This window comes from Phyllobates terribilis, unplaced genomic scaffold (assembly GCF_046119375.1).
Source record: "Phyllobates terribilis strain yellow unplaced genomic scaffold, ASM4611937v1 Scaffold_1__5_contigs__length_1240528914, whole genome shotgun sequence".
Lineage (NCBI taxonomy): Eukaryota > Metazoa > Chordata > Amphibia > Anura > Dendrobatidae > Phyllobates > Phyllobates terribilis.
This window is the reverse complement of record NW_027362761.1, coordinates 251,257,609-251,267,209: the sequence shown is the minus strand read 5'-3', so window position 1 is coordinate 251,267,209 and position 9,601 is coordinate 251,257,609.

Below are 9,601 nucleotides of genomic sequence, written 5' to 3'. Positions count from 1 at the left end.
CACAGAAGAATCACGGAAGAAGTTGGTACGGTCGGCAAGGTACTCCCTCACCATCTTCCGAAACTTTTCCTTCCTTGGGAGACTACCCCGCGCCTCAGGGCCTGTGCGATGGGAGGGTCTGAGAAAACTGTCGAAGAACTTTGACAGTGTTTCCCTGCCTCTGCTGGATTGCATTGGTGTGTCTCTTGGCTGTACTCCTTGTTTGTCCAACGAACTGTGACCTCTGCCGCCAGAATTTTCAGATAAGAATTTTTTAAATAATTACGCAACAAGGGCCTTCTCATACTGCCCCATTTTATTAGGCCTGTCCTGCGTGGGAATAAGAGACAGAAAGTTCTCCTTGTAGCGTGGGTCTAGAAGTGTCACCAACCAGTAATGACTGTCACCCAAAATTTGGACAACGCGAGGGTCACGGGAAAGGCAGTGTAACAAACTCAGCCATGTGTGCCAGACTGCAAAGAGGCAAGACTTCCGTGTCCTCACCAAGAGGATGACTGACCATGCTCTCTTCCTCATCCTCCTCCTCCCTGTCCTCAGACCATCCACGCTGAACAGACGGTATGACAGTTGTGCAGGTAGTACCATCTATAGCGCAGGAAACTAGCTTGTGTTCTTCTTCTTCCTCATTGTCACCCAATTCACGTTGGGATGAGATGAGGCTGGGCTGTGTGTAATCACCCTGTGTGGTTCCTTGCTCCATCTCATCATGCTCCGCCTGCAATGCATCCTCTTTAATTGTGAGCAGAGAGCGTTTCAGAACACAGAGAAGTGGGATGGTGACACTAATTATGGTGTAATCGCCGCTCACCATCTTGGTGGAGTCCTCAAAGTTTTGGATGATGGTACAAATGTCTGACATCCATGTCCACTCCTGAGGTTTTATTTGTGGAGTCTGACCTGAATACCGACGGCCTTGTTGATGCTGGTAATCAACAACTGCCCTCTTCTGCTCACAAATCCTTCCCAACATCTACAATGTAGAGTTCCAACGCATGGGGACATCGCAGATCTGTCAGTGAGCTGGAAGCTGCAAACGCTGTTGAAGTACGGCAAGGGCAGTGGAGCTGTAGCTGACTTTCTAAAATGGGCACACAGGCGGCGTACTTTGACAAGCAGATCCGACAGATTCGGATAGGTTCTGAGAAACTGCTGAACTATGAGGTTAAGCACACTGGCCAGACATGGTACGTGTGTGAGCTCGCCTCGGAGCCGCCACCAGGTTCCGGCCGTTGTCACACACGACCATGCCTGGCTGTAGGGTCAGTGGTGTCAGCCACAGATCTGCCTGCTCTTTCAGAGCTGTCCACAACTCTTCAGCCTTGTGTGGTTTGTCACCTAAGCATATTAGCTGTTATGCACACGCCCGGGCTGACTGGCGTGTGCATGATTTAGTGATTCCACTGTGCCATGAACCGGAGAGTGCCTGGAGGGGCGTAACTAAGTATCAACCCGATCCGACCAAGGTCGCACGACAGCTAACAATGCCGTGCACCACGGAGGAACCGAGCAGAGGGACCAGGTGCTACTCCAGGCCAGACCCCGGACACGGCTGTTGACCCACACCGGGGAATACAGGAACAGGCAGGTTAGGCTGGCACACAGACAGGTGGGTATTGGCAGGCACAGCTGGCATGCAGACAGGTGGGCACTGGCAGGCACGGCTGGAGTGCAGACAGGAGGATACTGGCAGGCACGGCTGGTATGCAGACAGGAGGGTACTGACAAGTACGGCTGGCGTGCAGACGGAGAGGTACTAGCAGGTTGGAGCACAGGCTGGATAGGGTCCAGTACAGACTGGGATTCAGGAACAGAACCGCAGATGCGGTAGACAAGCAGAGCAGAGAGGAACCGCCGGAGCGGTGGGCAAGGCGGAGCAGAGAGGTACCGCCGGAGCGGTGAGCAATCAGAGCAGGGAGAAACCACCGGAGCGGTGAGCAAGGCAGAGCAGGCAGGAACCGCCGGAGCGGTGAGCAAGGCAGAGCAGGCAGGAACCGCCGGAGCGGTGAGCAAGGCAGAGCAGGCAGGAACCGCCGGAGCAGTGAGCAAGGCAGAGCAGGCAGGAACCGCCGGAGCGGTGAGCAAGGCAGAGCAGGCAGAAACCGCCGGAGCGGTGAGCAAGACAGAGCAGGCAGGAACCGCTGGAGCGGGGAGCAAGGCAGGGCAGGCAGGAACTGTAGGAGCGGGGAGCAAGGCAGAGCAGGCAGGAACCGCCGGAGCGGTGAGCAAGGCAGAGCAGGCAGGAACCGACGGAGCGGTGAGCAAGGCAGAGCAGAGGGGACAGGGCTCTGTTCACACGGAACAGACTGGAAGGGAAAGGCAGAACCAGATGCACACAAGATACTTGCAATGAAGTAGCGAGTGGACTCTAAACTCACAAACGGAAGTACAACGACAACGAGTAGGAGTTAGGTGCAGGTTCAGACTCTGCAGAAAAAGGGAAGGTACGGACATAGAGAAAAAGAGGTAACAGACTAGGAGAGTGTTCAGACAGGAACTGAGTGTTCAGACAGGAACTGACACTGCAGTGAGATACAGGAGCGGGTCTGGGTATGCGGCCCCCAGAAGGCGGGACGAACAGGCTAGGAGCGTGTTCAGACTGGCCTGGAAATACAGCCTCCAGGAAGGCGGACAGATAACAGGCTAGGAGATAGTTCAGACAGGCCTGGGAATACAGCCCCCAGGTTGGCGGACAGGCAAGAACAGAACAGGACCTGGCACATTCAGAGTCAAGGAGCACACTGAATGTTAGAGTTGCTCAGGCACCAGCTTCCAGATGGAGCTGGTTTAAATATCCAGTGACAGACAGCAATAGGCTGAGGACGCATTAGGGGTGTGCCCACAGCAGCTACAAGAAACAGGAAGTAATAGGGCCGCCGCCCTAAGCAGTCAGAACAGAGACAAACAGACAGCATGAATAGAAGCCAGGCTAGCAGACTGGACTGAAGATCAAGTTTGAAATCTTGCATAGAGATGGTGCACCATGCAAGCCTGCCACCAGGTATGTTACATTAGCTTTAGCGCAGCCTGTTGCCGCTTGGCCGAGGCAGTGCTGCAGTGCTTCCAGCTTGCGACTGATGTGGTCATTTTGGAGATGGAGGCTGAAGAGAAGGAGGAGGTGGTGCAGGAGCTGTAGAATGTGGGGGCAACCCTGACTGACCCAGGGCCTGCTATCCTCAGCGTCGGGAGGACATGTTCCGTCCCAAGGTCAGACTGGGTCCTGGCTTCCACTATATTAACCCAGGGTCAGCGAGATGTACCGTCCCTGCCCACAAGCACTTGTCCACGTGTCAGTGGTTAGGTGGATTTTCCCAGTAACTGCGTTGTTAAGGGCATGGCTAATGTTGTGGGACACGTGTTTGTGTAATGCGGGGATGGCACACCGGTAGAAATAGTGGCGGCTGGAGATGGAGTAAAAAGGGATGGCCGCCGCCATCAGGTTGCGGAAAGCTTCCGTCTCCACGAGCCTAAAAGACAACATTTAGAGTTCAAGAATTCCCGAAATGTGTGAATTTAGTAGTGTGGCTTGTGGGGCGTTGGCTGCGTATTTCCGCTTGTGTTCCAAGGACTGGGATAGGGACAACTGAATGCTGCGCTTGGACAAGGACATGCTTGCTGATAGTTGAGAGTGTGCAACGACAAGTGTTGGGCAGGAGGCATCTTGGCATGCGCCATGGACAGGGGATTGGCGTGCATGCACAACAGCAGAACAAGCAGTGGTGTCACCTGCAGACACTGTTGCTGGACCCTGGTGTTCTGCCCACTTAGTCGGGTGCTTTGCTGCCATGTGCCTGATCATGCTGGTGGTGGTCAGGCTGCTAGTTTTGTTACCCCTGCTGATGCAAATGGCCTTTTTGGCGTTATCTGCAGAGTCTTCAAAAAATAACCAGACTCGGGAAGACCTAACAGTTGTATTGGTAACTTCTGTCATGTTGGGGTTACAAGGAATACTTTCCAGCCTTGTGTCTGCGGCCGCCACGCTGCTTCTTCCTGCCTATTGTGGTGCTACGTCTCCCTCCCCCTGTGTGCTGCTATCCTCGCTCTGTATGCCCCCTGCCAAGTTGGGTCAGTTACTATATCATCCACCACCTCGTCTTCCACTTCCGCACCCTGGTCCTCCTCCTGACTTTCTGGCAATTGTGTCTCATCATCATCATCATCCACTTCTTGCGACAGTAATTGCACTTTACCACTGTCGCCTTCATGTGACCGTGGCTGCTCCAATATTTGGGCATCGCTACACGCGTTCTCCTCTTGACTCGCTTGAAGCTGGCCGGGTGAGAGGTCAGAATCTACAAATGGAAAAGTGAACAGCTCTTCTGAGTGTCCAAGTGTGGGATCAGTTGTCTCCTGGCATTCGGCATGGTGGGAGGAAGGAGGATCAGGGTGAGGAATATGCAGTCCAGACTCACGGCTACTGAGACTTGACCGTGTGGAAGACAGGGTGGTGGTGGTGGGTAAGTGACTGGAAGCATTATCTGCTATCCAACCAATAACCTTTTGACACTGCTCTGTGTTCAATAGTGGTGTTCTGCGGTCCACTAATAACTGGGACAGGAAGGTCGAGCGACAAGATGTGGGTGTTTGTTGTGGCACAATTTCAGCTTGTCCTCGGCCTCTGCATGCACCATCACCATCACGTCCACTTCCCCATCCCTTGCCACCCACCTTGCCCATTTTTAATGGAAGAAAATATTTTCCACGTACACGAGAAATGGCTGATTTTGGAACGCAGTTATATGTGATACGGCTGATGGAGAACCACAATTTTAAATAGTAGGCCTGTAAATTGCAAATACTATCCTTCACAGACACCTAGTGTGAATAGCTTGACTGACACACTGCAACGGAATGAAAATGGAAGAAATGTCTGATTTTGGCACACTCTTATAGGTGTTATATCTGACAGAGAACCACGGTTCTAAATAGCAGGCCTGTTATTTGCTAATATACTATCCTTCACAGACACCTAGTGTGAATAGCTTGGCCAGCCAATCACTGTAATGCCCACAACCAACATGGCTACGGCATTACAGTGCATGGCAGGCAATCCATGAATGTTCATTGGCTCTCTAAAGAGCGCCAAACATGCAGGGAGGGGACCCGAGTTCCCACCCGAGCAACCCGGAAATACTCGCCAAGCGCCGAGCTCGTTGAGCACCGTGATGCTCCGGCGAGTATCGAGCAGTGGCGAGCATGTTCACTCATCACTACTGCCCACACTTGGCGCCGATGACACTTGGCGCAAGAAGACACGTGTATGCACCCCACACCACGTGCACCCCTTAAGCAGCTTCTAAATTTATAGGAGAGGCTAAATCATCAGGTGAAAGGCATTGTGGGAGTTGCTTGTAAATAAATTAGCAGCTGGTCAGATCACCGGGAGATGGCCAGTTGATCAAAGGCAGAGCTAACACCATGCCCAGCTTCACAGTATAGCAACTCCCACCATCAGATAGTGTCTGCAATGAGGGGGTGGACAGACAAGTATCAGTGAGTATTGAATGGAATGTAAAAGGTGACATATAGCAAAGATCCATAAAGCAGAGATATTGTACCATTTAGATTGTTTCAAGGGAAGTTACAGTGGATGACAGACAGCAAGCAGAGATATTGTACCGTTTAGATTGTTTCAAGGGAAGTTACAGAAGATGACAGACATCAAGCAGAGATATTGTACCATTTAGTTGTTTCAAGGGAAGTTACAGTGGATGACCGACAGCAAGCAGAGATATTGTACTATTTAAATTGTTTCGAGGGAAGTTACAGAGGATGACAGACAGCAAGCAGAGATATTGTACCAGGTAAACTCTATCAAAGAAAATAGAACCACTGGAAAGCTATACAAGTGTGGAAACGTATTGAGATCCTGTCTCCAGCATGAAATCCAAATTATGAAAGTCAGCACAAGGACCATAGAATGGGAGACCATTCGGTAAAAGTAGATGGAAAAAAGGAGAACAACCGAACATTCGGTCCCTAGGCCAGTAGAAAACAGCAGAGTAATAAATCAATAGTAAAATACCTTTATTAAATAGAAAAATTGGTACACTATACAAAAAGGAGAGAAATACGTGCGCAGCACTTGACGTATAGTACATTCATAAATAAAGCAAGATTGACAATTAACCTAACAGGGAGGCAGACAAATATATATATATAACAATCTGTGCTATCATAAACATGCCTCATTATCCATCCGCTCCTCCTTGATATAGGTAAGTACATAGAAATAATTATAGGTGTTATGCTTTAAATGATTCCGGACTCATATCGCCAGACACAGAGAGAAAAAAGGGGACAGATCGATGCACAACACATAGGCAGGAAATTCAATGTAATCTCATGAAAAAATATATCAAACTCCATAATCCAATGTATATATCCCACAAGGTACCTCACAAGTGTGTGCACAATCATATATCCCCAAATCTAACAGTGCTGGAAAAACAGCATGCCCTAAGAATAAGGAGGAGTAGGAGGAGGCTAACCTCAATTAGTGTCTCTAGACGTACCATGACATACCTGTAAGTTAATAGCCGACTGCACAGCGTATACCCCGAAGTGCGTTTCGGACCGCCGTCCTTCGTCAGGGATGACTCTATCAATGGTCGGGGACAGTTTCATTAGAACCTCCCAGGCCCTGATGTGCTGGGTAGTCTGACAAAGAGGGAAAGTTTTGGAAGAATGGTGAAGGAATGCTTAGCCAACCGTACCAGCGTCCTCCTTGATTCCTCTGTGCCGTACAAATATTGGGTATCCAAGCTGGACACATGACATGAACTGTCCTTTTACGCCTTGGAGGTGCTGGCCTGCCCTGCCACTAGCGGGTTTTTCGTGCTGCGGGGGGGGGCATAATAACTGATAGGCGCATCCGCCTGTCAACTGAAAATGCTGACAGGATGAATCTTATCAAAATGAACAAGGCCTGGATTGGGCCAGATTTCTCAACTCCACCGGATGAGAGAAGCGGTACATAAAGCCAATTCAAATGTTCCTTTTTTTCTGGTGCATTCCCATGCACCCCTTCCCACCCAAAAAATGGTATACAGTTCATGGTTTCTTCTTTTTCTTGTCCTCCTCGTCCGCCATATCAACATCATCATCAGGCGGCCCTTTTTAGCGGATAAACAGGCGACCGTTACTCATAATTTTTTGAGGGTAAACAGGTGGCCCTCACTCATAATTTTTAGATGGTCGTCATGCGGGCCTCGCTCATAATTTTTACAGGATGTGTATGATGCCCTCCTTCATAATTTTAACAGGATGTGTAAGAAGCCTACCTCTACAATTCTCTTACATAAATATATGCATAGGCTTTACCAGTCTAGGAGTCTCACTCCTTAAAAATGGCAAAAAAAATACTCTACGTGTCTTCCAAGGTGTATTGCAGTTAGTGCATAGCCTTTATGAATCTAGGAGTTCCACTACCTAACAATTTCAACAGAATGTGTATGAGGTTCTCCTTTATGTCTAATACAGGGTGTATTGGAGTCCCTCTTCCTTCTAATTTTAGGTAGTTCTTGCATTGTCCACATAGGTTTTGTGAGTTTCAGAGTCCCAACTTCATAAATTAAACAGGATGTGTCTGACCATGTCACACACACACCACATGCCCAGATAAGGTACTAAAATGTTAAAATTACATTTACTGGTGACTATTGGTGGGTGTAGTTTTATTTTCCTCACTACTATGTCATCTATTGCAGTCGGTGAGAGATGGCCCGGATATTAAGAGGTGCAGATGGCGTTTTTTTTCCCCTCTTTTTAATTTTACCTTATATACACAAGTCATTATACAGAAAAGAATGTTTCCTAACATTTTTTCCTGTAAAATCCATTTTATCTTCGGTTTTGTATGTTTTATTGTCAGTCCGTAAAAGTGGAGTAATACTCTGACAACATTGTTCCCAGCAGCGAACTGGGAATCAGAGATGCGTCCAGGGGTCGTCCCCTTGCTGTTCCCATTCAATTTGACAGCTGTTTCCATCCACTTCAGTGATTCTCCTTCCTCCCCAACCCTCCTGTTAGGGTCTTCTGGAAAAATGCTTGCGTTTCCCATTGAATTCCATTATACTCGATACTCGAGTTGAGCCTAACCGAGCATCCAACCTGCTCGATTTGAGTACCGAGCACTCGAGCATTTTAGTGCTCGCTCATCACTAGTGATGACTGCTGGAACTAGCAAGCAGAACTGAATCCTGACAGTGAGCATATTAAACTCTGGTAGGATTGGGCATGCTACAGTGCTGAATTGTATAATTAAATGGGTTGTCTCAACCCCCATCAGTTTATGAATACATCACCAAAACCCCCATCAATACATAAATATATCACCAGAACCACTATCAGTATATGAATACATCATCAAAACCACCATCAGTAAAGGAATACATCACCAAAACCACCATCAGCACCATGTATACATCAGTAGAACCACCATCAGTACATCACCAAGCTTACTACAGTGATCAATTTTAATGTCAGATCAGCCCCATATACAATTGTGTCACTTAAATATACAATTCCAAATATGTCCTTAACAATGGTATCAGTCATTATCAGACTGTGGACAATACAGAAACCACAATACTGATGAAATGCAAGCGGTATCACAAATAAACATTTACATCCAGGTACCTTATATGTGACATCTTCTATGATTGGAATTGTTCTCCTTCTTATCTGGTCCAGATGACATGATGACTTTTCACATTCACAGATTGTCTCTGCAAACTTCTCTCATCTCTTGTGTTCTGCAGCACATGCCAACACAATGCCCTTAGCAATAGCAGCGTGATTATAATGCTCCTGAATAAAAAATATCTGCCTTACCCTGTGCCCCTGAATGAATAATTGCCCCTCACTGTGCTCCCTGCACAAAATATGACTCCTGCACTGTCCTTCTTGTGGTACATGCCCTCCACACTGCCCTCTCCTTTTCATACTGGGTTCCTCTTCATACTGTCCTTTCACACTGGTTCCCCCCTATACTGTCTCTATAAATGTGCCCCCTCCTCACACTCCCCCTCCTCTGCATACTGTACCCTCCATATTGTGCCCTCTCACTGTGTCCACCTATCCTGCCCACTATGTATATTACCTCCCCACATTACCCAGTTTCTATACACCCTCACACTTTTCTCCCCCATACTGTCTTCGCATACTATTCCCCTCAATTCTGTCCCCTCACACTTTTCTCCCACCAAACTATCCCCTCACACGTTTTCCACATCACTGCCTCATCACACATTCCCCCCTCACTTCCCTTACTGTCTTCCTCACACATTCCCACTCAACATATTTTCTTATGCATTCACATGCACTCCATCCCCACTCACCTCATACTGTTTCCTCCTCCTTATACTGTCTCCCCTCACACTAACTCTCTCCCTCACTACTCTGTCCTCCCACAAGATTCCCCATTACAATAAATCTTTGGTTTCTTCAGCTTCATTGGAGCGCTTACGGTATCGACGTTCACTGCCTGTGCAGCATAGGAGAGTGACGTCAGCCGCATGATCAGATGTCCTGATGATGCCCTGACATTGCCCTGACCCAGAAGTGCTGACTGTCAGGGCTTCAATTGTACTTGCACCTGAAA